The following is a 26,277-nucleotide window of genomic DNA, read 5'->3' as shown; positions in this document are numbered from 1 at the left end:
CTTATTTGGGGTGAAGTCAGCTTATCTTCAAGGAAACCGTCTTTATCTTTATAGGCTTAGATTGCCTTTGGATGTGGGTCGTGTTCCTCTATTTGGGCCCTTTGTTGGGATTTCTTGTCGATTTGGCCGATCTCTTTGAGAAGAGGTCGGATAGCCTGACCTGAAGAGGTCGGTCGCTTTGTCGCCAATCATCCCAGGTCGGGTAGCGCGACCCGGGGTATGAACACCATTCAACTCACAAAACACCCACCTCAACATCCCAAAAAACTTCCAGCAACAAAAATTGTACCCCAACATACCACCCATTGACCACCAAGAAACCAGAATCTCAACCCTTGAAAGAACCTTGCAAGCCCTTAACCAAACCACACAAACACTTGCTCAAAATACACAAAGTTTAGCTAAAGGACAAGAGAGCCTAGTCAAGGGACAAGAGAGACAAGAGGCCAATATGGCTAGACAAGAGGCTAATATGGCTAGACAAAATGCCACAATGAGAAATCTTGAGAGACAAATGGGACAACTGGCTAGACAATTTGCTGAACGACCAACTAATGCTTTTCCCAGTGACACAATCCCTAATCCAAGGGAGGAATGCAAAGCAATCCAGCTGAGGAATGGAAAGACTATGGAAAATGACAAGGGTGCTAACAAGAAACAAGTAGAAGAGGACAAGAATGATCAAGAAAATTCCAAGAAGGAGGAGGAATCACAATCTTCAAAGAAGGGAAAGCAAGTCATGGAAGAGCAACCACAAGAGAAAAAAAAGGAGGTGAAGCCATATATTCCTCCTTTGCCATACCCTCAGAGGTTGAAAAAGGAGATCAAAGACCAGCAATTTCCCAAGTTCTTAGAGATTTTCAAGAAGCTGGAAATTAACCTCCCACTTGCTGAAGCTTTGAAGCAAATGCCATGTATGCAAAATTCTTCAAGGAACTCATTGGTGCGGTATTTATAACCCACTAACTTACCGGCAAGTGCACCGGGTCGTACCAAGTAATACCTTACATGAGTAAGAGTCGATCCCACGAGGATTGATGGATTAAACAACAATAGCGTTTGATAGGATTAGTTAGACAAACAGAAAATAGTGTTGGAAGTTCAAAAGCATTAAAAAGAAAATTCAAGAATTTCAGAAAACAAGCAGCAAATGAGTTGTGAAATATATATGGGAAAACAGTTAAGGCTTTAGAGTTATCTATTTTCTGGATTGACTTTTCTTATTAACTATTCTAATCATGCAAGATTTAATTCATGGCAAACTATTTGTGACTAGACCCTAATTCCTTAGACCTTCCTAGTTTCCTCTAAAATTCATCAACTGCCAATTTCTTGGTCAATTAATTCCAATTAGAGGGTGATGATTAAATTCCAGTTTATATGCCACAAGAATCCTAATTGTCCAAAAATAAAGGGATTAAATGTCACGTATCCCGTTAAATACAAACAATTAGAAATTCAGGATAAAATATTTTCAAGCTATTGTTCAAGTAAAGAGCTTTTCCAAGTTATACAAGAACTCAAATAGAACATGGGTCATACTTCCGTTCCACCCAAATTCATAAAATAAAGAACGAAAACAATTATTGAAATATAAATCAAAACATGAATTAAAATAGAAAAATAATATTATCAATCCATACAATAGACAGAGCTCCTAACCTTAACAATGGAGGATTAGTTGCTCATGGAATATGGAATGTAAATTTGTATGGAATAATATTGTGGAATATGTTATTCTGGAACCACCCTATTGGGATCCCTTTATAACTAATCCTAATAATTTAAAAATCAAATATCTAAAATTAAAATTAAAATAATATCTTTTCCTAAAATTAGATTTGAATTTAAATTCGAATTAATTAAGAAGTCTTCAGCTGATGGGTGGAGACCACTTGATTTGTCCATTCTGCAGCTTCTAATCTGTGATTTCTGGGCTAAGAACTGGGTGAAAACAGCCCAGAAATCGCCCCCAGCATTTTTCTACATTTTCTGCACGTGGCGCATGTGACGCGTCCGCGTCGTCCACCCGTTCGCGTCATTTGTGCAGATTCCAGTCCACGCGTTCACGTCAGGAACGCGATCGCGTCATTGCGATCTCCTCCATTCCGTGCGGTCGCGTGAGCCATGCGTCCGCGTCGGTATTCGCTGGTAATCTCCTTGGTTTCTTCTCTTTCTCTGCAGAAACTCCATCAAATCCAGCCGAATGCTACCTAAAATAAATAGTATTGCACAAAACTCAAAATAGCATCCATAGTGGCTAAAATATAATTAATTCTTTATTAAATTCAACAATTTAGATGCAAATTCACTAGGAATAGATAGGAAAGATGCTCACGCATCACAACACTAAACTTAAACTGTTGCTTGTCCTCAAGCAACCAAAAACTAATATAAGCTTAGGATGTGAATTTGCATGAGAATGAGAGTTCGATTAAGCTCATGTCTCTTCTTATAGTGGGGTTTACAACTGCAATCCTGAATAGTTTTGGCATCTCACTTTATCCTTTGAAGTTCAGAATGATTGGCATCTATAGGAACTCAGAATCCAGATAGTGTTATTGATTCTCCTAGTTCAGTATGTTGATTCTTGAACACAGCTACTTTATGAGTCTTGGCCATGACCCTAAGCATTTTGTTTTCTAGTATTACCACCGGATACATAAATACCACAGACACATAACTGGGTGAACCTTTTCAGATTGTGACTCAGCTTTGCTAGAGTCCCCAGTTAGAGGTGCCCAGAGTTCTTAAGCACACTCTTTTTGCTTTGGATCACGACTTTAACCACTCAGTCTCAAGCTTTTCACTTGACACCTTCACGCCACAAGCACATGGTTAGGGACAGCTTGATTTAGCCGCTTAGGCCAGAATTTTATTCCTTTAGACCCTCCTATCCATTAATGCTCAAAGTCTTGGAGCCTTTTTACCCTTTGCCTTTTAGTTTAAAGGGTTATTGGCTTTTTCTGCTTGCTTTTTCTTTTTCTCTCTTTGTATTTTTTTCGCAAGCTTTGTGTTTTTCACTGCTTTTTCTTGCTTCAAGAATCAATTTTATGATTTTTCAGATTATCAATAACAATTCTCTTTTTTTTTTCATTATTCTTTCAAGAGCCAACAATTTTTAACATTCACAAACTTCACTATCAAAAATATGCACTGTTCAAGCATTCATTCAGAATCACAGAAAACACCACCACATCTAAGTAAATGAGACTACTCTAAAAATTAAACTCAAATTCTCATGCACTACATATGTTCTTCTTTCTTTTTGATTTCAAGTTTAGTGGGCAATGCATGAGACATCTTTCAGAATTAAAGCACTTAACAGAAAAATTAAGCTAGAACCTAAGAATCTACTAATAAAGGATCATGCAATAAACAAAACAAAATAGCAGGAAACTGGAACATAAATAATAAAAGCGGGAGGGAATAAAAGATGAAAGGAACTCAACCACCTGGGTTATCTTAGCGGTTGTTTTATTCTTCAGGTTGCGCTCCTTTGTGAAGATGATTAGCATCCCTTTTTGTGCCATAGGAATAAACAGAAAACCCTTAAGCAAAGCGTTAACACCAAACTTAAAGGTTTGCTTGTCCTCAAGCAAACAAGAATTGAAAATAGAAGAGACAAATATTAAGATGAAAGAAAAATAAAAGGATAAGAGAATAAGAGAGAATTAGGATTGGGAGAGAGAGAGAAAGAAAACTTGGCGGCGCAAACGACGCGTTCGCGTTATGCATGCGATCGCGTACGTCGCGCATTCTTCATAATGACGCGTTAGCGTCAGGCACGCGTCTGCGTGCCCTGGATTTTGTGCGATTCGCGCGAAGCCAGCCACGCGCCCGCGTGACTTTCTGTTCGCATGGCTTGGGAGCCAAATTCTCATATGACGTGTTCGCGTCGTGCATGCGTACGCGTGGATGGCCATATGTGTAACTGACGCGACCGCGTCAGTCACGCGTCTGCGTGACCAAATTTGTGCTTTTAGCACACTTCTTGCCCCAAGCCAGCATAACTCTCTCTCCAGACACCTTTTACGTTGATTTTTTGGGTCACGTGTCCGCGTGGGTGACGCGACCGCATGAATGGCGAAAATCACAAACGACGCGAACGCGTGGGTACGCGTTCGCGTGGAATCGTCTTTGCTAAAGGCATGAGTCCAGCGCTACTCCTGCGCAACTCTCTGTCAATTTTCATTTTTCACGCACACATGATTGACGCGTCCGCGTCAATGACGCTTGCGCGTCATGTGCCTCCCTTTTTTTTTTTTTGAAATATAGCTTGAGGTGTTCGGTTCCTGGAAGAACATGGCTGCATGATCAGAAAATTAGTAAGAACTCAATAAAAATAAAATAACTAAGAAAACTACTACTACTATGAAAAATAGCTAAGTATATGAATTTATCGGGTTGCCTCCCGACAAGCACTTCTTTAACGTCACTAGCTTGACAATCAGCTCTGCTAGTTCAGCAGATGAGTGGACCTCTGGCGATCAATCTCGCCTTCAAGATAGTGCTTCAACCTCTGGCCATTCACTGTGAATTTCCTGTCAGAATTCTCTTCCTGTATTTCCACATGACCATATGGTGAAGCTCTGATAACCACAAACGGTCCTAACCACCGGGATTTCAACTTCCCGGGAGAGAATTTGAGCCTTGAATTATATAGAAGCACTCTGTCCTGGCTCAAAGACTCTGATGGCTATCTTCTTGTCATGCAATAGCTTAGTTCTCTCCTTATAGAGCTTGGCATTCTCATAGGCTGAATATCTGAATTCATCAAGCTCATTCAACTGAATCATCCGCTTAATTCCCGTAGCTTCTGAATCAAGATTCAGGTACCTAATTGCCCAATAAGCCTTGTGCTCCAGCTCAACTGGCAAGTGACAGGCTTTGCCATAGACCAATTGATATGGGGACATGCCAATTGGAATCTTATATGCGGTCCGGTAAGCCCAGAGAGCATCATCAAGCTTCTTAGACCAGTCCTTTCTTGAAATACTAACGGTCTTCTCCAGAATCCTCTTATGCTCCCTGTTGGAAACTTCAACCTGCCCACTTGTCTGAGGGTGATAGGGGGTTGCTACTTTATGACAGACTCCATATCTATGCAGAAGAGAGTCCAGCTGTCTGTTACAGAAGTGGCTTCCTCCATCACTAATGAGTGTCCTTGGGACACCAAACCGGCTGAAGATATATCTCTGAAGAAAGCTCATTACCACCTTGGCATCATTAGTGGGCAAAGCCACAGCTTCCACCCACTTGGACACATAGTCAACTGCCACTAGAATATAGTTGTTTGAATGTGAGGTTGGGAAAGGTCCCATGAAATCAATTCCCCACACATCAAACAACTCAACCTCAAGAATCCCCTACTGTGGCATTTCATGGTTGGCAGGGAGATTCGTTGCTTTTTCACATCTGTCACATTGCTTTACAAATGCTCTTGAGTCTTTGAAGAGAGTCGGCCAGTAAAACCCGCTCTGAAGAACCTTTGTAGCTGTCCTTTCACCACCAAAGTGGCCTCCATACTCAGAACCATGACAGTGCTAAAGAATCTGCTATTTTTCTTCATCTGAGACACACCTCCAGATAATTCCATCTGAACACCTTTTAAAAAGGTATGGTTCCTCCCAAAATGTAGTACTTTGCATCAGTCAATAGCTTTTTCACTTGTTGCCTACTGTACTCCCTTGGGATAAAATTCATGGCCTTATAATTTGCAATGTCTGCAAACCATGGAGCCTGCTGAATGAGGAACAATTGCTCATCCGGAAATGTCTCAGTTACAGCTGTGGGTGGTTGCACTCCTGCTTCAGGCTCAATTCTGGAGAGATGGTTAGCTACTTGATTTTCTGACCCTTTCCTGTCTTTTATCTCAATATCAAACTCCTGAAGGAGCAACACCCATCTGATTAATCTTGGTTTAGAATCCTGCTTGGTTAGAAGGTACTTCAAAGCAGCATGGTCAGTGTAAATAATAACCTTAGAACTAAGTAAATAGGACCTAAACTTATCAACAACATACACAACAACTAATAATTCCTTTTCTGTAGTTGTGTAATTCTTTTGAGCATCATTTAACACACGACTCGCATAATAAATGACATGTACAAGCTTACCATGCCTCTGTCCTAAAACAGCTCCTATAGCAAAATCACTAGCATCACACATTAATTCAAATGGTAAATTCCAGTCAGGGGAAGCTATAATGGGAGCAGAAGTAAGGTTTGCTTTCAGAGTTTCGAAAGCATGCAGACAATCAGAATTAAAGACAAAAGGAACATCAACAACCAACAGGTTGCTGAATGGTTTATCAATTTTAGAAAAATCCTTTATAAATCTTCTATAAAATCCTGCATGACCCAAGAAACTCCTGATTGCCTTAACATTGGTTGGTGGTGGTAATTTTTCAATTACCTCCACCTTTGCTCTGTCAACCTCAATTCCCTTACTTGAAATCCGGTGTCCAAGAACAATGCCTTCTGTAACCATAAAATGGAATTTTTTCCAATTTAAAACAAGGTTTGATTCTTGACACCGTTTCAAGACAAGAGATAAATGTTTAAGACAGGATTCAAAAGAATTACCAAAAACAGAAAAGTCATCCATAAATATCTCAATAAACTTTTCAACCATATCAGAAAAAATTGAAAGCATACACCTCTGAAAAGTTGCTGGAGCATTGCAGAGTCCAAATGGTATTCTCCTGTAGGCAAATACTCCAAAGGGGCATGTGAATGCTGTCTTCTCTTGATCTTGAGGATCCACTGCAATTTGATTATATCCAGAATATCCATCTAGAAAATAATAAAAAGCATGACCAACTAACCTCTCAAGCATCTGATCAATGAAAGGCAGGGGGAAATGATCCTTCCTTGTAGCAGTGTTGAGCCTCCTGTAGTCTATGCACATTCTCCATCCTGTGACTGTTCTTGTCGGAATAAGCTCATTCTTTTCATTCTTGATCACTATCATCCCTCCTTTCTTGGGAACTACCTGCACAGGACTTACCCAAGGACTGTCAGAAATAGGGTAAATAATACATGCTTTCCATAATTTCATTACCTCTTTTTGGACCACCTCTTTCATCGTTGGATTGAGTCTCCTTTGTGGTTGCACAACTGGTTTGGCATCATCTTCAAGGAGGATCTTATGCATACACTTGGTTGGACTAATCCCTTTCAAGTCACTAATGGTCCACTCAAGAGCTGTTTTATGGCTCTTGAGCACTGAAACAAGCGCCTCTTCCTCTTCAGGCTTCAAGGAAGAACTAATAATTACTGGATATGAATCATTTTCACCCAAGAACACATATTTCAGAGAAGGGAGTAAGGGTTTGAGCTCAAGCTTGGGGGCTTTCTCTTCCTTGATTGGCGTGTTCATCAGCTCCTTTTGGGGTGGTGAATCGTCAACTTCAACTAATTTACACTCAGAAATAGGATCTAGATCATCATCAAGTACCTCAGTTTCCAGTACTTCTTGAACAAGTGGTTCAATAACATCTATTTTCATACACCCCCCAGAATCATTGGGGTGCTTGAGGGCTTCAAAAACATTTAGGACCACCTGTTCTTCATTGACCCTCAGGGTTAATTCACCCTTTTGCACATCAATCAGAGATCTACCTGTAGCTAAAAAGGGTCTACCAAGTATAATAGAGGGTTTTACCTCCTCTTCCATGTCTAATATAACAAAATCAACAGGAAAAATAAATGGTCCTACTTTAACAAGTAAATCTTCAACCACACCCACAGGTAATTTAATAGAAAAGTCAGCAAGTTGAAGAGAAATACGAGTGGGTTTTACCTCCTCAATTTGAAGCTTTTTCATCACTGAAAGTGGCATGAGGTTGATGCTAGCTCCAAGATCACATAAAGCTCTCTGAATGCCGACTTCTCCAATGGTGCAAGGAATGACAAAGCTCCCTGGGTCTGGCATCTTCTCAGGAAGGGTGTGTTGAATTATAGCACTGCATTCCTTGGTTAACACCACGATTTCTTGCTCCTTCCAATTCCTCTTATGGGTCAACAACTCTTTCATAAATTTAGCATAGAGAGGCATTTGCTCCAGAGCCTCTGCAAAAGGGATGTTGATCTGCAGCTTCTTGAAGACATCTAAAAATTTAGAGAATTGCTTTTCTTTGGACGCCTTCTGAAGCCTCTGAGGATATGGCATTTTTGGCTTATATTCTGGGGCCTTTGGTAAGGTGGGAAAAGTGTCAAGAGAGTCAAGAAATGGGTTGTCTGCACGTTTAGGAGGGGCGTGCTCTACTTCTTCCTTCTTCTCCTCTGGAGTTTCCTTTTCAACTAGATCTTCATTGACCTTGGTCTCAGAACCAGCTACCTTACCACTTCTCAATTGAATAGCCTTACAATCTTCTCTTGGGTTCAGCACTGTATCACCAGGGAACGTATTTGAGACCTTTCAGGTAATTGCTTGCTCATTTGACCCATTTGCACCTCCAAGTTTCTAATGGAGGCTCTAATTTCTTGTATGAAACTCATCATCATCTCCCATTTAGAATCTTCTTGGGATTTAAAAATTTCCTGCTGAGGTGGTTGTTGTTGCTGAGACTGAAATTAGCAGTTATTATGGTTGTTCTATTGAAAACCACCCTGAGAACTATTGTTGAAGTTCTGAGGTCTCTAAGGTTGATCTCTCCACCCAAAATTTGGGTGATTCCTCCATCCCTGATTGTATGTCTTAGAATATGGATCATTGTTGGGATTTCTAGGACCACTCCCCATGTAATTCACCTGTTCAGAAGAGGGTTGAGCATAATCATAATTATCATTTTGCATAAAGTTACCTGTCATGTCATGGGAGGTATCTTGGGGTGGATTTTGAGTGTTGATAGCTGAGACTTGCATGCCACCCATCTGTTGAGTAAGTAGATTTATCTGCTGAGACATAAGTTTGTTCTGAGCAAGAAGAACATTAATAGCTTCTACTTCCAACACGCCTCTCTTCTGAGGGGTCTCAGAGTTCACAGGATTCCTGTTAGATGAATATAAAATGGTTGCTTGCAACCAATTCAATCAGCTCAATAGTCTCCTTTGGTGTCTTCTTCTTGTGCAATGAACCGCCTGCAGAAGTATCTAAGCTCATCTTGGACATCTCACCTAAGCCTTCATAAAAGATATCCAGTTGGGTCCATTTGGAGAACATGTTTGGAGGGCATTGCCTAGTCAGCAGCTTGTATCTCTCCCAAGCTTCATAAAGAGTTTCACCCTCCTTCTGTCTGAAAGTCTGAACCTCCAACCTAAGCTTAGTTAGCTTCTTTGGTGGGAAAAATTTAGTGAGAAATTCAGTAACGACCTTTTCCCAAGTATTCAGACTCTCCTTTGGTTGGGAATCTAGCCATAGCTTTGCTTTATCCCTCAAAGCAAACGGGAAAAGCATGAGTCTGTACACCTCTGGATTCACTCTATTTGTCTTCATAGTATCATATTTGCAGAAAATCAGATATGAACTGATTTGGATCTTCATGAGAAAGTCCATGATACTGGCAATTTTGTTGCACCAAGGTGACCAATTGTGGCTTCAACTCAAAGTTGTTTACATTTATAGGAGGCACCACAATACTTTTTCCATAAAGATCTGCAGTAGGGGCAGAATAAGAGCCAAGCACTCTCCTCTGTTGATCATCCCCATTCGGATTTACCACATTGGCATTAGCATTATTATTTGCCATAATGGATTCTGCAGCCTTGCAAAGTCTTGCTTGTTGTAAATGTCGCCTGAAAGTTCTTTCAGGTTCAGGATCAAAGTCTAAGAGATGTTCTTTGTCTCTGTTCCTGCGCATAAACAATCAGAAGACAAGAAAATATGGAACTCTCTACGTCAGAGTGTAGAGAAGTCCCTGTGAGGTAACCTGTATAAAATAATAAAATAAAAATACTAAGTAAATAAATAAAAATTCAAAAAATTTAAAAATAAAAATAAACAGAAAAAATTAAAATAAAAATAAAAATAAATAGAGGACACCAAAATTAATTTCAGAAATTAAAAAAATATTAGTGCTATATATAAATATATATATATATATATATATATATATTTATAAAATAAAATAAAACTAATAGAATATAAAAAGTAAAAAAAATAACAAAAAAAAGAAGCAAAAAAAATGGAAAAAAAATGAAACTGAAAAGAAAAAAAAAATAAAAATGACGAGATTTAAATAAATAAGATAAAATAAAAATTCAAAAGGAAGTAAAACAATAAAGAAAATGGGGACAGGGGGAACGGGGAAAACAAGACGAAACGTACGGAAATAAACAAAAATTAAAAATAAAAATTTATAATAATAAAATAAAACTAATTAAAAAATCAAAACGCCTAATCTAAGCAATCAAATAACTAATAGTTGTTAATCACTATCAATCCCCGACAACGGCGCCAAAAACTTGGTGCGGTATTTATAACCCACTAACTTACCGTTAAGTGCACCGGGTCGTACCAAGTAATACCTTACATGAGTAAGGGGCGATCCCACGAGGATTGATGGATTAAACAACAATAGCGTTTGATAGGATTAGTTAGACAAACAGAAAATAGTGTTGGAAGTTCAAAAGCATTAAAAAGTAAATTCAAGAATTTCAGAAAACAAGCAGCAAATGAGTTGTGAAATATATATGGGAAAATAGTTAAGGCTTTAGAGTTATCTATTTTCTGGATTGACTTTTCTTATTAACTATTCTAATCATGCAAGATTTAATTCATGGCAAACTATTTGTGACTAGACCCTAATTCCTTAGACCTTCCTAGTCTCCTCTAAAATTCATCAACTGCCAATTCCTTGGTCAATTAATTCCAATTAGAGGGTGATGATTAAATTCCAATTTATATGCCACAAGAAGCCTAATTGTCCAAAAATAAAGGGATTATATGTCATGTATCCCGTTAAATACAAACAATTAGAAATTCAAAATAATATATTTTCAAGCTATTATTCAAGTAAAGAGCTTTTCCAAGTTATACAAGAACTCAAATAGAACATGGGTCATACTTCCGTTCCACCCAAATTCATAAAATAAAGAACGAAAACAATTATTGAAATATAAATCAAAACATGAATTAAAATAGAAAAATAATATTATCAATCCATACAATAGATAGAGCTCCTAACCTTAACAATGGAGGATTAGTTGCTCATGGAATATGGAATGTAAATTTGTATGGAATAATGTTGTGGAATATGTTATTCTGGAACCACCCTATTGGGATCCCTTTATAACTAATCCTAATAATTTAAAAATCAAATATCTAAATTTAAAATTAAAATAATATCTTTTCCTAAAATAAGATTTGAATTTAAATTCGAATTAATTAACAAGTCTTCAGCTGATGTGTGGGGACCACTTGATTTATCCATTTTGCACCTTCTAATCTGTGATTTCTGGGCTAAGAACTGGGTCAAAACGGCCCAGAAATCGCCCCCAGCGTTTTTCTACATTTTCTGCACGTGGCGTATGTGACGCGTCCGCGTCGTCCACGCGTTCGCGTCATTTGTGCAGATTCCAGTCCACGCGTTCGCGTCAGGCACGCGATCACGTCATTGCGATCTCCTCTATTCTGCGCGGTCGCGTGAGCCATGCGTCCGCATCGGTATTCGCTGGTCATCTCCTTGGTTTCTTCTCTTTCTCTGCAGAAACTCCATCAAATCCAGCCGAATGCTACCTAAAATAAATAGTATTGCACAAAACTCAAAATAGCATCCATAGTGGCTAAAATATAATTAATTCTTTATTAAATTCAACAATTTAGATGCAAATTCACTAGGAAAAGATAGGAAAGATGCTCACGCATCACTCATCAACAAGAAGAGAAGTTGGAGTGAAAAAGAAACTGTGATCTTCACCCAAGAGTGTAGTGCAATCATTAAAAAGGGACTTCCACCAAAACTCAAAGATCCAAGGAGCTTCTTTATACCATGCACTATTGGGAATATAGCTATTGATAAAGCACTATGTGACCTGGGGGCAAGTATTAATCTGATGCCTCTTGCCATGATGAAGAAATTGATGATAAAAGAGGTTAAGCCTACACGAATGTCATTACAACTTGCTGACAGATCCCTCAAAATACCAAATGGAGTGGTGGAGAACTTACTGGTGAAAGTTGGAAAATTCATTTTTCCAGCTGATTTTGTGATTCTGGATATGGATGAGGAAGGGAACAACTCAATCATCCTTAGAAGACCTTTTCTAGCAACTGCCAGGGCAATCATTGATGTTAAGAAGGGAGAAATGGTTCTCAGGGTGCATGAGGAGCAAATGGTTATCAATGTTTTCAAAGCAATGCCATAACCTGCGGAGAACGAAAATTGCATGAGGCTTAATATGATAGATGATCTGGTTGAAGAAGCACTTGAAGCAGACCAATGTGAAGACCATGAGGGGGAAGCTCAGGACATTCAAGAGGAAGATTCACAAGAGGTAGAAGCACTGAAAGATTCAAGTGGAGTTAAGGAGGAAGAGGCACCAAAGCAAGAGTTAAAACCTCTCCCTCCTCATCTCAAATATGCATTCCTTGATGAAGAGGATAACCTTCCAGTAATCATTAATTCATCCTTGAGCAAGAAAGATGAAGCCAAAATGATTGGGGTGTTGAAAACTCACAAGACAGCTTTAGGGTGGACAATTGATGACATCAAAGGTATAAGCCCTGCTGTTTGTATGCACAAGATCTTGCTAGAAGAAGATTCAAGACCAGTGGTACAACCTCAAAGGAGGCTTAACCCAACCATGAAGGAAGTAGTTCAGAATGAACTCATCCCTACAAGGATATTGACAGGGTGGAGGATGTGTATTGACTATAGAAGGCTGAATGATGCCACAAGGAAGGGCCACTTCCCTCTTCCCTTCATTGATCAGATGTTAGAAAGATTGGTTGGCCATGCTTACTATTGCTTCTTGGATGGGTACTATGGATACAATTAGATAGTGGTGGACCCCAAGGACCAAGAAAAGACCTCCTTCACTTGTCTATTTGGAGTCTTTACCTACAGAAGAATGCCCTTTGGGCTGTGCAATGCCCCTGTTACCTTTCAAAGGTGTATGCTTTCCATATTTTCTGACATGGTAGAAAATTTTTTAGAAGTTTTCATGGATGATTTTTCTGTCTTTGGCAATTCATTTGATACTTGCTTGCACCATTTAACTCTTGTCTTGAAAAGATGCCAAGAAACTAATTTGGTTTTAAATTGGAAAAAATGCCATTTCATGATTTCTGAGGGGATAGTTTTTGGGCATAAGGTTTTTCAAGTAAGGGTATAAAAGTTGATAAAGCTAAGATAGAGATCATAGAAAAGCTTCCTATACCAGCTGATGTGAAAGCCGTGAGAAGTTTCTTGGGGCATGCTGGTTTTTATAGGAGATTCATCAAAGACTTTTCAACACTTGTTAGTGGTTGACAATCCTTTTGTCTTTGATGATAGCTATAAACATGCCTTTGAAACTTTGAAAAATAAACTCACTACAACACCAACCATCACACCCCCAGATTGGGAATTGCCTTTTGAACTCATGTGTGATGCAAGTGACTTTGCAATTGGTGCTGTATTGGGACAGAAAAAAGATAAGCTGCATCATGTTATATACTATGCAAGTAAGGTGTTAAATGAAGCCCAGAAAAATTACACCACCACAGAAAAATAACTCTTGGCAATCGTATATGCATTTGATAAATTTAGACAATACTTGATTGGTTCAAAAGTTGTAGTGTATACTAACCATGCTACTCTCAAGTATCTCATGTCTAAACAGGATGCCAAGCCAAGGCTCATCAGATGGGTGCTATTACTACAAGAGTTTGATATTGAAGTGAGGGATAGGAAATGAAGTGAGAACCAAGTTGCAGACAATCTTTCAAGACTACCACAAGGGACTAACCAAGAATCTCCACAACCAGTGAATGAAAAATTTCCAGAAGAACATCTCTTGCAAATCCAACAAGCTCCTTGGTTTGCAGATATGGCAAACTACAAAGCAGGAAGAATCATACCACAAGATTTCACTAGACAGCAAGTGAAGAAGTTGCTCACTGAAGCCAAGTCATTCTTGTGGGATGAGCCATTTCTGTTCAAAAGATGCCCAGATGGAATGATTAGAAGATGTATACCAGAGGAGGAAATGAAAAATATTTTATGGCATTGTCACAATTCAAGCTATGGTGGCCACTTTGGAGTAGGGAGAACAACTGCAAAAATCCTTCAAAGTGGATTCTATTGGCCCTCTATTTTCAAGGATTCTAGAGAATTTGTAAGCCAATGCAATGAATGCCAGAGAACAGGAGGCTTCACAAGGAAGAATGAGATGCCTCAGAAATATATTTTGGAGGTGGAACTATTTGACATATGGGTAATTGACTTCATGGGCCCCTTCCTTCCATCATACTCTTTCAAATACATTCTGGTGGCTGTAGAATATATTTAAAAATGGGTGGAAGCTATAGCAACCACCACATGTGATGCTAATGTGGTTTTGCAGTTTCTCAGAAGAAATATTTTCACTAGGTTTGGAGTACCAAAGGGACCCATAAGTGATGGTGGGAGTCATTTTTGTAACAAACATATGAACACCCTCCTTCATAGATATGGAGTAACACATAAGGTAGCTATACCTTACCACCCACAGACCAATGGACAGGCTGAGCTAGCAAATAGGGAGCTAAAGAAGATTTTGGAGAAAACTGTGGGAGCCACAAGAAAATACTGGGCAAGAAAACTAGATGATGCCCTCTGGGCATATAGAACAGCATTTAAAACTCCTATTGGAAGGTCTCCTTTCCAGCTAGTGTATGGTAAAGCTTGCCATCTCCCTATGGAACTCAAACACAAAGCTTTCTGGGCCACAAAACTCCTCAATTTGGATGCTCAAGCAGCTGGGGAGAAAAGATTGCTACAGCTCAATGAATTGGAAGAATTTAGATTGGAAGCATATGAGAATGCCAGGATATACAAAGAAAGAGCCAAGCAATGGCATGACAAGAGGATTGCACCTAGGATATTTGAACCAGGACAGTAAGTATTGCTTTTCAATTCAAGATTGAAAATTTTCCCTGGGAAGCTTATATCCAAATGGACTGGTCCTTATACCATCACCAAAGTGTTTCCTCATGGTCACTTAGAATTGCTTGATGAAATTTCAAAAGAAACATTCACAGTCAATGGCCATAGAGTGAAGCATTACCTTGGTGGATCATGGAACAAGGAAGGAAGTGTGCATCTGCTGACATGAACAAAGAAGTTGCAACGTGGTGCACGAAATTGTGATCATCAACAATGGCGCCAAAAGACTTGGTGCTCTCAAACGTGAATCACACTTTGTCACAACTTCGCACAACTAACCAGCAAGTGCACTGGATCGTCCAAGTAATAAACCTTACGTGAGTAAGGGTCGATCCCACGGAGATTGTCGGCTTGAAGCAAGCTATGGTCACCTTGTAAATCTCAGTCAGGCAGATTCAAATGGTTATAGAGAATTGATAATTAAAACATAATTAAAATATAAACTAGGATAGAGATACTTATGTAATTCATTGGTGAGAATTTCAGATAAGCGTATAGAGATGCTTTCGTTCCTCCTGAACTTCTGCTTTCCTGTTGTCTTCATCCAATCATTCCTACTCCTTTCCATGGCAAGCTGTATGTTAGGCATCACCGTTGTCAATGACTACATCTCGTCCTCTCTGTGAAAATAGTCCAATGCGCTATCACTGCATGCCTAATCATCTGTCGGTTCTCGATCATACTGGAATAGGATTTACTATCCTTTTGCATCTGTCACTATGCCCAGCACTCGCGAGTTTGAAGCTCGTCACAGCCATCCCTTCCCGGATCCTACTCGGAATACCACAGACAAGGTTTAGACTTTTCGAATCTCAGGAATGGCCATCCATGGGTTCTAACTTATACCACGAAGACTCTAATATCTCGGACTCAGTCCCCTGTATTAGATATCTAAGAGATACTCATTCTATCTCATCTTCATGTAGAACGGAAGTGGTTGTTAGGCACGTGTTCATAAGTGAGAATGGTGATGAGTGTCACATAATCATCACATTCATCATGTTCTTGGGTGCGAATGAATATCTTAGAATAGGAATAAGCTTGAATTGAATAAAAAAACAATAGTACTTTGCATTAATACTCGAGGAATAGCAGAGCTCCACACCTTAATCTATGGTGTGTAGAAACTCTACCGTTGAAAAAACATAAGAACAAGGTCTAGGCATGGCCGAGAGGCCAACCTCCATGATCTCAGAACTAAACATCCCAAAGATCCCTGAATACAATAGTAAAAAGTCCTATTTATGCTAAACTAGTTACTAGGGTTACAGAGATAAGTAAATGATGCAGAAATCCACTTCCGGGGCCCACTTGGTGTGTGCTTGGGCTGAGCATTGAAGCTTTCACGTGGAGAGGTCTTTCTTGGAGTTAAACGCCAGTTTATAACCTGTTTCTGGTGTTTAACTCCACTTTGCAACCTGTTTCTGACGTTTGACTCCAGAATAGGGCAGGGAGCTGGAATTGAACGCCAGTTTTCATCGTCTAAACTCGGGCAAAATATGAACTATTATATATTTCTGAAAAGCCCTGAATGTTTACTTTCCACCGCAATTGAGAGCACACCATTTGGAGTTCTGTAGCTCCGGAAAATCCACTTTGAGTGCAGGGAGGTCAGAATCCAACAGCATCTGCAGTCCTTCTTCAACCTCTGAATATGATTTTTGCTCAAGTCCCTCAATTTCAGCCAGAAAATACCTGAAATCACAGAAAAACAGACAAACTCATAGTAAAGTCCAGAAATGTGATTTTTATTTAAAAACTAATAAAAATATATTAAAAACTAACTAAATCATACTAAAAACTATGTAAAAATAATGCCAAAAAGCGTATAAATTATCCGCTCATCACAACACCAAACTTAAATTGTTGCTTGTCCCCAAGAAACTGAAAATCAAATAGGATAAAAAGAAGAGAATATACTATAAATTCCAAAATATCAATGAAACTTAGCTCCAATCAGATGAGCGGGACTATTAGCTTTTTGTCTCTTGAATAGTTTTGGCATCTCACTTTATCCCTTGAAGTTCAGAATGATTGGCATCTATAGGAACTTATAATTCAGGTAGTGTTATTGATTCTCCTAGTTCAGTATGTTGATTCTTGAACACAGCTACTTTATGAGTCTTGGCCGTGGCCCTAAGCACTTTGTTTTCCAGTATTACCACCGGATATATAAATGCCACAGACACATAACTGGGTGAACCTTTTCAGATTGTGACTCAGCTTTGCTAAAGTCCCCAATTATAGGTGTCCAGGGTTCTTAAGCACACTCTTCTTTTGCTTTGGACCTCGACTTTAACTGCTCAGTCTCAAGTTTTCACTTGACACCTTCACGCCACAAGCACATGGTTAGGGACAGCTTGGTTTAGCCTCTTAGGCCAGGATTTTATTCCTTTAGACCCTCCTATCCACTGATGCTCAAAGCCTTGGATCCTTTTTATTACCCTTGCCTTTTGGTTTTAAGGGCTATTGGCTTTTTGCTCTTGCCTTTTGGTTTAAAGAGCTTTTGGATTTTTTTGCTTGCTTTTTCTTTTTCTTTCTCTCTCTTTTTTTTTTCGCCATTTTTCTTTTCTCTTTTTTTTTCCGCAAGCTTTTGTATTCACTGCTTTTTCTTGCTTCGAGAATCAATTTTATGATTTTTCAGATTATCAAATAACATGTCTTCTTTTTCATCATTCTTTCAAGAGCCAACATATTTAACATTCATAAACAACAATTTCAAAAGACATATGCACTGTTCAAGCATTCATTCAGAAAACAAAAAGTATTGTCACCACATCAAAATAATTAAACCAATTTCAAGGATGAATTCAAAACCATGTACTTCTTGTTCTTTTGTAATTAAAACATTTTTCATTTAAGAGAGGTGATGGATTCATAGGACATTCATAGCTTTAAGACATAGACACTTAAACACTAATGATCATATAGTAAAGACACAAACATAAATAAAACATAAAGCATAGTAAACGAAAAATAGAAAAATAAGAACAAGGAGATTAAGGAACGGGTCCACCTTAGTGAGGGTGGCGTCTTCCTCTTCTTGAAGAACCAATGGTGCTCTTGAACTCCTCTATGTCTCTTCCTTGCCTTTGTTACTTCACCCCTAGTGATTTTGGTGCTCCTATCCTTAGTTGCTCCCAATAGTTGTGTGGAGGAAAATGTATCCCTTGAGGCATCTCAGGAATTTCTTGGTGAGGGAATTCCTCATGCTCTTGTTGAGGTCCATGAGTGGGCAATCTTGTATGCAGTCAAATGCTCTACTACTGAGCTATGGACCCTTGAGATGAATCTCTCCATCTCCCATGACTCAGAGGTGGAAGCAATTGCCTTCCCTTTCCTCTTTCTAGAGGTTTCTCTGGCCTTAGGGGCCATAAATGGTTATGGAAAAACAAAAAGCAATGCTTTTACCACACCAAACTTAGAACGTTTGCTCGTCCTCGAGCAAAAGAAGAAAGAAGTGAGTAGAAGAAGAAGAAAATAGATGAGATGGAGAGGTGGGAGTGGTTTGGCCAAGGGGGGTTTTAGGTGGTTATGATGTGTGAAAAGGAAGGAGTGATGGTTTGAATTTGAGTGGGTGGGTGTAGGTGGGTTGTATGATGGTTTTGGAGGAGTAATGGAGGTGATTGGTGAAGGGTATTTGGGGAAGAGAGTTATGAAAAGGTGTGAAGAGGAGAGAAGAAGTGGTGGGGATCCTGGGGGGTCAAGGGTTTAACATCCTTGCTCCAATTAGGCGTGTAAAACGCCCTTGCTGTGCAATCCTGGCATTTAACGCCAGACTGCTGCCTGTTTCTGGTGTTAAACGCCCAAATGTAGCCTGTTTCTGGCATTTAACGCCAGGTAGATGCTTGTTTCTGGCGTTAAACGCCAGACAGATGCTTGTTTCTGGCGTTTAAATGCCAAAATGCTCCTCCTCCAGGGTGTGCTATTTTTAATACTATTTTTCATTCTGTTTTTGATTTTTCAGTAGTTTTTGTGACTCCACATGATCATCAACCTAATAAAACACGAAATAAAAATAAAAATAAAATAGATATAACTAAATAACATTGGGTTGCCTCCCTACAAGCGCATCTTTAATGTCAGTAGCTTGACAGTGAGCTCTCATGGAGCCTCACAGATGTTCAGAGCATTGTTGGGACCTCCCAACACCAAACTTAGAGTTTGAATGTAGGGGTTCAACACCAAACTTAGAGTTTAGTTGTGGCCTCCCAACACCAAACTTAAAGTTTGACTGTGGGGGCTTTGGTTGACTCTGCAGTGAGAGAAGCTTTTCATACTTCCTCTCCATGGTTACAGAAGGAGATCCTTGAGTTTTAAACACAAGGTTGTCCTCATTCAGTTGAAGGATCAATTCTCCTCTGTCCACATCAATCACAGCTCTTGCTGTGGCTAGGAAGGGTCTTCCAAGGATGATGGATTCATCCTCATCCTTCCCAGTGTCTAGGATTATGAAATCAGCAGGGATGTAAAGGCCTTCAACCTTCACTAACACGTCCTCTACTAATCCATAAGCCTGTTTTCTCGAGTTGACCGCCATCTCTAATGAGATTCTGGCAGCTTGCACCTCAAAGATCCCAAGTTTCTCCATTACAGAGAGTGGCATTAAGTTTATTCCTGACCCTAGGTCACACAAAGCCTTATCAATGGTTATGGTGCCTATGTTACAGGGTATTAAGAATTTACCAGGATCCTGTTTCTTTTGAGGTAATTTCTGCCTATCCAATGCATTTAGTTCATTAGTGAGCAAGGGAGGTTCATCTTCCCAAGTCTCATTACCAAATAATTTGGCATTCAGCTTCATGATTACACCAAGGTACTTAGCAACTTGCTCTTCAGTAATGTCTTCATCCTCTTCAGAGGATGAATACTCATCAGAGCTCATGAAGGACAGAAGGAGGTTCAATGGAATCTCTATGATCTCTAGATGAGCCTCAGATTCCTTTGGTTCCTCAAAGGGAAACTCCTTATTGGTCACTGAGCGTCTCAGGAGGTATTCCTCACCAGGATTCACATCTTCCTCCTCCTCTTTGGGTTTGGCCACACCAAGTAAGGTAATGGCCTTGCAATCTCTTTTTGGATTCTCTTCTGTATTGCTTGGGAGAGTACTAGGAGGAGTTTCAGTGACTCTTTTACTCAGCTGGCCCACTTGTGCCTCCAAATTTCTAATGGAGGACCTAGTTTCATTCATGAAACTTAGAGTGGCCTTAGATAGATTAGAGACTATATTTGCTAAGCTAGATGGATTCTGCTCAGAATTCTCTGTCTGTTGCTGAGTGGATGATGGAAAAGGTTTGCTATTGCTAAACCTGTTTCTTCCACCATTATTAAAGTCTTGTTGAGGCTTTTGTTGATACTTCCTTGAGAAATTTGGATGATTTCTCTATGAGGGATTATAGGTGTTTCCATAGGGTTCACCCATGTAATTCACCTCTGCTATTGCAGGGTTCTCAGGATCATAAGCTTCTTCTACAGAAGATGCCTCTTGAGTACTATTGGATGCAGCTTGCATTCCATTCAGACTCTGAGAAATCATATTGACTTGCTGAGTCAATATTTTGTTCTGAGCCAATATGGCATTCAGAGTATCAATTTCAAGAACTCCCATCCTCTGAGGCGTCCCATTACTCACAGGATTCCTTTCAGAAGTGTACATGAACTGGTTATTTGCAACCATGTCAATGAGTTCCTGAGCTTCTGATAAACTCCATTTGTAGGGTTTATCTTATGCCTCATTTAAGGGATTTTATAACCTTTTACCCACATTTATTCAATAAAATAGCATGGTTTTATAAATTCTCCTTTAATTGTGCAAAAAAGTGAAAACATGCTTTTTAGGTCCTTAATTGTTTAATTTTGATTTACCTTTGATTCCATTAGATGCCTTGATATGTTTGTTAAGTGATTTCAGATTTAGGAGGCAAAGATTGGATCAAGGAAATGAAGGAAAAGCATGTAAAAATGGAGAACTCATGAAGAAATGAAGGAATCGCAAAAGCTGTCAAGCCGACCTCTTCGCACTTAATCGACCATAACTTGCGCTACAGAGGTCCAAATGATGCGGTTCCAGTTGCGTTGGAAAGCTAACATCTGGGGCTTCGAAATGATATAATATTTGCCATATTTGCATCACGTTTAGGGGGGCACGCACGCGCCGATTTGCACGTGAATTATTAAAAGCAAATTAGTGGCCAGCGAATTCTAAAGCCTTGTGGCCCAATCCAACTCATTTTCTGATGCTATTTGACCCAAGGATTGAAGAGGGATGAGACATCTAGTCATTAGTTTAGTTTTCACATGCTTTTAGTTAGTTTCTAGAGAGAGAAGCTCTCACTTCTCTCTAGGATTAGGAGTAGGTTAGATCTAGATTAGGAATTCTTAGATCTAGGTTAATATCATGCTTTGATTTACTTTTCCTTTTGCAATTCTTCTTCTTCTACCTTTCCTCTCTCTATTTTAGCATTTAATTCTTGTAATCCTTTACTTTTATGTTCATGCACTTTTGTTTCTTCTATTTTCATTTCAATGCAATTTATATTTTCAAGTTCCTTTATTGTTCATTTGATTTGTTGCTGTTTAATTTCTTGCAATTGAGTAGTGTAGATTTACTTTCCTTGCACTTTTTACTATGCTTTCCTTTTATGCCTTCCAAGTGTTTGATAAAATGCTTGATTGGATTTTAGAGTAGAATTTTATGTTCTTGGCTTGGGAAGGTAACTTAGGAACTCTTGAGTTAGTAATGTCCAAGTGATTGACGATTGGGAGCCATTAACGCTAGATCTCACTAATTGATTTGGTGGAGAACTAGGACTTATGGTCTTGGATTGACATAGCTCACTTGACTTTCCTTTATTAGTTAGAGGATGACTTAGTGGGGTTGATCCTTGCCAATTATCATGTTGTGGTTAGTGATTAGGATAGAGATCCTTGACCACCAACCTTTGCCAAGACCTTTTTAGTTGTTAGTTTATTTTCATTGCCATTTACTTTTCATGTTTCTTATCCAAAAACCCCAAAATACCTCATAACCAATAACAAGACACTTCATTGTAATTCCTAGGGAGAACGACCCGAAGTTCAATACTTCGGTTTATAAATTTAGGGTTTGTTACTTGTGACAAACAATCTTTTGTATGAAAGGACTATTGTTGGTTTAGAAACTATACTTACAACGAGATTTCAATTGTGAATTATAAACCACACAAAAGTCTAATCATCAAAAATGGCGCCGTTGCCGGGGAGTTGCAATGGTGTTGTGTTATTGGTTATTGTATATATGTGAATATTGTGAATAGCTTGATTTTTAGATTGCTTGCTAGTCTTTTCTAGTCTAGGACTTTGTTTCATTATTTTTCTATTAGCTTTTGAATTTTATTTTCTTTTTTCATTATGAATTCTCACTTTGGCTATGAGTGTGATTACAATTATGTTGTAGGAAATAAGAGCTTCAATGAGGATGTGTACCAAGGATGGGACAACCAAAGGTGGGAGGAGCCATTTGCATATGATCAATCTTCATGGCAACAACCTCCACCAATGCACTATGAAAAAGAGCCATTCTATGATGCATATCAATCCAATGGCTATGGTGAATCTCCTTGTGACTTTCAAGAACCACCACCATATTCCTATGAGTCATGTCCTCAACATAAACCTCAACCATACTCACAAGCCTATTTTCACCAAACACCTTCATATGACCTTGATCCATATCCACCATACCAACCACCTTTTAAACCATATGAGCCATACATGGAACCACCATTCCAATATCAATGCTCCCAAGAACCACCTCACTATACACTACCACCTTGTCAAGAAGAACCACCTTCCTATCATGAACCCTTTCTCCAAGACATTGAACCCTCTTATCCACCCCAATCCTCAATTGATGAAACCCTTAGCCTTATACTTCAAGGGCAAGGAAAAATGCAAAAGGAGACAATAGAATTTGTGGCTACCTTGACCAAGGTAGTAAGCATTTTAGTTTCCCAATACTTGAGCCCTCAAAGCACTCCCATGGTCACATGTGGAGAATTAGTTAAAGAGCATAGCATGAAGGAGAGATTGGAAACCCCGGTGGAGAATGAAGGATGTTATTTTGTATTAGAGCAATTGGAGGAGCCTATGATCATTGAAGAAGAGGAAGAAGTGGTTGAAGACTTAGGAGATGCGGAACCTCCTTGGGAACCTAGAGTTGAAGAAAACCTCTCCAAGAAGAGTGAATTTGGTGTTGAGGAGGAATGTGCACAACCTCCAAAACAATTTTTGAATGAAGACTTGGAAGGAGTGGAGCAAGAATTGAGTTCCCTTGGTGATGAAGATCATGCATCCAACCTTCTTGGTGGTGAATCCTTTGAATTTGACGAACCTTCTCCCAATGAGATAGAAAGCAATGTGGAGGTAGATTTTTCTCTTCCTCCCATTTATGATTTGAGTGATGGAAAAGAGTTGGATGAAATTGATGAACAAAGGGTTGAAATTGAAGAAGTTTGTGAAGAGGTGGAGGTAACCAAGGAAGAACACAAGGGAGTAGAGCTTACAAGCACATTGGAGATACCTCCCCCCAAGCCACCACCATCCATTCTTTCATTCAAAAGGGTAAATTCCTTATACTTAAGCTTTATTATTCCCCTTGAATATGATTTGCTTGATACGGATGGTCAACTTAGACATATTTGTGGCTTTAAGAGTAAAAGAGAGATGACTAGTGGTTGGAAACATTATTCTAGGCTCATTATGGTTGCATGTTCAAAGCTTAATTGCAAGGTTTGGTGTAGAGCTAGATTGTTTGGGTCTAGGAGAATGTTTGGTCACTTTATTGAGAATTCTAAGGTCATGCCACCCAAATGGAATAATGATAATCAACTCAAAGATGGGTGTGACAACAAGATATGGGATCCGGGAATACATGAGGATCAATTTTGGGAGCCCATAATCTATGAAGAACTCCATCAAAGCTTGGGAAAATTGAACTTGAAGAATGAAGCTTATTGGAAATTCAAGCATTGGTGGGTGTTCAAGGATGGTTTCAAGCACAAGCCACCTTGATGGAGCTCCCCATAAGTCCAACTTAAGGACATTAACAAAAGTGCTAGGTGGGAGACACCCCACGGTGGTAACTTCTTTTCATTTTCTCTTTTTGTACATATTGGTAATTAATTTAAATTCAGGTTTTTGTTGATTTGTTGAGTATATTTGGTAGTTTAGTATGTTAAATAAGGTTTTATGGTGTTTTGGTAGCTATTTGGAGGTTTGGAATGCTTGGATTGGTGCAAAAACATAGAAAAATTTTGAAAAAAAGAGCACCATCCACGCGTACGCGCACTGCACGCGTAGGCGTGCATCAAGCATTTTCACCTACCCACGCACACGCGCCATGTACGCGTACGCGTGGATACCAAATTTTCATTCCTCCATACATTGACCCGAGAGTTGTGCAAGTGTTGAGTGCGCATTGTGCCTTTCGCACAAACCAACTCGCGCGTACGCGTACATGACGCGTACACGTCACTCTCGAAATAAGCCATCGACGCGGACGCGGCATGCGCGCGTACGTGCGGATGTCCTTCCTTCAACACATCTCTTTTCTTCTCCTCTTTCCATTTCTTTCCTTATCCTTTCTTCTTCCCTTCTTCTACCCCTCATCTAACACTCCCAAACACCATTCATAACCATTTATTTTAGTTAGTTAAATAGTTAGCTAGTTAGTTGATCAGTTAGTTAGTTTCATTTTCATTTCATTTTCTATTTTTTCGTTATAAGTGTTGGATTATTAATCTTGTTTACTATCTCCTGCTGCTGATAATTGATAGGTTGTTAGTTTAACATCCATTTTTTTTATTTCAATTGTTGGTTTCTATTGTTGAGGTTATATTTTGCTACTTGGTTTTGAGTTTTTCATGCTTACCTTTTAAGGATACCAAGTGATGAGAATTGCCTTCGAGCTTGTAACTCTTCTTGAATTACATGATTTGGCCAACATGTGATTTGAACCCTATTCTTTGATTAGGCAATCTCTTGATATTGGATGTTGAGCATTTACTTTAATATATTGTGTTTCATGATTATATGAATCCATATGCTTTTTAGCTTGAAGGCTCTCATGCTTCTTTAATGCTTGTTTACCTTACAAGTTTACTTAAAGCATCTCAAGCACACTAAGATAAGTGAAGTGCATACTTCTTTTGTGACATCGTTTTTATGCTAATGTGTGTTCAAAAAGCGCGCAATTTAGAATTCACACATTCCTATTGTCATTAATGTCACACTAATTCACTCACTCAATTCTAGTAATTAGTACCTCATTCCAACAATGTATACTTCCTTGCTTTTTGTATTTTCTTCTCTTATGGTGTTATATTTTTGTTTTTTCATGATTGACGCACCACAAGTAAAATTGAAGCGGAAGAAAGAACGTGCAGCAACAGGTTGATCTACCAGCTGAAGGTAGCAATCCGGAGAGTCGCCGTACCCCCTTACTCATCTTTGAGTGCACCGAGGACGGTGCAAACTTTTAAGTGTGGGGAGGTCGTCCGACCGATCGGCGATTTTGGGTGACAAATTTCTAATTCCAACACTTTTGCATTTTATTTTAGGTTTTTAGGATTTTTACTTGTATTTTCTTATTTTTGTATATATATACACAATAAGCTTAGTCAAAATGATGAAATTTTTTGAGAAATTATCTATAGGGCACCAATTGATTTGAGTGAAAACTTTTCATAGAACTTGCTTGAATTATATATATTATGGATAATGTTTTTGAGCTAAGAACACAAGCAAGTGAGATTTGAGCCTAATGGTGTGGTTACATTATATAGCCACTTATTTTTCCTTCTTGTGTGCATTATTCTCTTTCTATGATTGTAACTTTGATTTGTTTGATTCTCTATGTCCATTATTTTGTGTATTCATACATTTATATGATTGAGGCCATCGTTTCATTTAGCTCACTTACCCAAATAGCCTTACCTTTTATCTTCCATTGTTAGCCAATTTGAGCCTACGATTAACCCACTTGTTCTTAATTTAGCACATTACAAGCCTAAAGCGGAAAACAATAAATGTCCTTATTTGGATTTTTGATTAGCTTAGGCTAGTGTGTGTGTATCATTCAAGTGTGGGAACCTTGGGACATTGGGAGAATAAAAGGGTAGTTTTGTATTTTGTTGTAAACATTGGGAATTGGGTGCATGCTCATG

General features: G+C 39.0%; 1 non-coding gene across 1 annotated transcript; it reads left to right on the top strand.

Moving 5' to 3' along the window:
• Nucleotides 1-9,163: 9,163 nt before the first annotated feature.
• On the top strand, nt 9,164-9,270 carry LOC148553055 (small nucleolar RNA R71). The gene has a single exon (XR_015893867.1). It is a non-coding gene; the product is annotated as a small nucleolar RNA R71 (small nucleolar RNA).
• The last annotated feature ends 17,007 nt before the right edge of the window (nt 9,271-26,277 follow it).

The sequence above is a fragment of the Arachis ipaensis genome, chromosome B7, assembly GCF_059453495.1.
Source record: "Arachis ipaensis isolate K30076 ecotype BB chromosome B7, ASM5945349v1, whole genome shotgun sequence".
In the NCBI taxonomy this organism is placed as follows: domain Eukaryota; kingdom Viridiplantae; phylum Streptophyta; class Magnoliopsida; order Fabales; family Fabaceae; genus Arachis; species Arachis ipaensis.
The sequence above is the reverse complement of the archived record's forward strand: the minus strand, read 5'-3'. Positions and strand labels throughout refer to the sequence as shown.